Here is a 468-nt window from a genome sequence, read left to right as displayed (position 1 = left end):
CGGGGAAAACGGGGTTCGAACCCGCGACTTCTGGCGTGACAGACCAGCACTCTAACCAACTGAGCTATTTCCCCCTTTCGTAACTATTGTCGATTCAACAGTCACCTACCGGTTACCTTTGTAACTATACCAAAGTAGCTGTACAACAGAATGCCCTTTGCCTTTAGTACTTTTCTTATATATATTATGTTATATACTAAATGTGTCAAAACAATAGAACTTATTGAAAAAAAAACAAGCCCATCTTTCTCAAAAAGGAAGAGAGGGTGCGCCCCCCCAGAGAGAACCCCATTCTTTCAAGAAAGTTCTAATTAATTATGTAGAAAAAGAAATAAGGAAAATAGGAGTAAGCGAGTAGGGTCAACAAGATTCTAAACGAATACCACAAGTGACGGAACTGACGATGATGAAGAGATAAGGGGCGAAGGATATTTTTTCTATTATTCCAATTCTTATTTATTGATTATC

At 38.5% G+C, this 468-nt stretch overlaps 1 non-coding gene across 1 annotated transcript; it reads right to left on the bottom strand.

The window, feature by feature from the left end:
• Nucleotides 1–74, bottom strand: TRNAD-GUC (transfer RNA aspartic acid (anticodon GUC)). The gene has a single exon. It is a non-coding gene; the product is annotated as a tRNA-Asp (tRNA).
• Between the last annotated feature and the right edge of the window lie 394 nt (nt 75–468).

Source organism: Aegilops tauschii, chromosome 4 (genome assembly GCF_002575655.3).
Source record: "Aegilops tauschii subsp. strangulata cultivar AL8/78 chromosome 4, Aet v6.0, whole genome shotgun sequence".
Taxonomy (NCBI): Eukaryota; Viridiplantae; Streptophyta; class Magnoliopsida; order Poales; family Poaceae; genus Aegilops; species Aegilops tauschii.
Note: the sequence above shows the minus strand (reverse complement) of the source record. Positions and strands in the feature narration are given on the sequence as shown.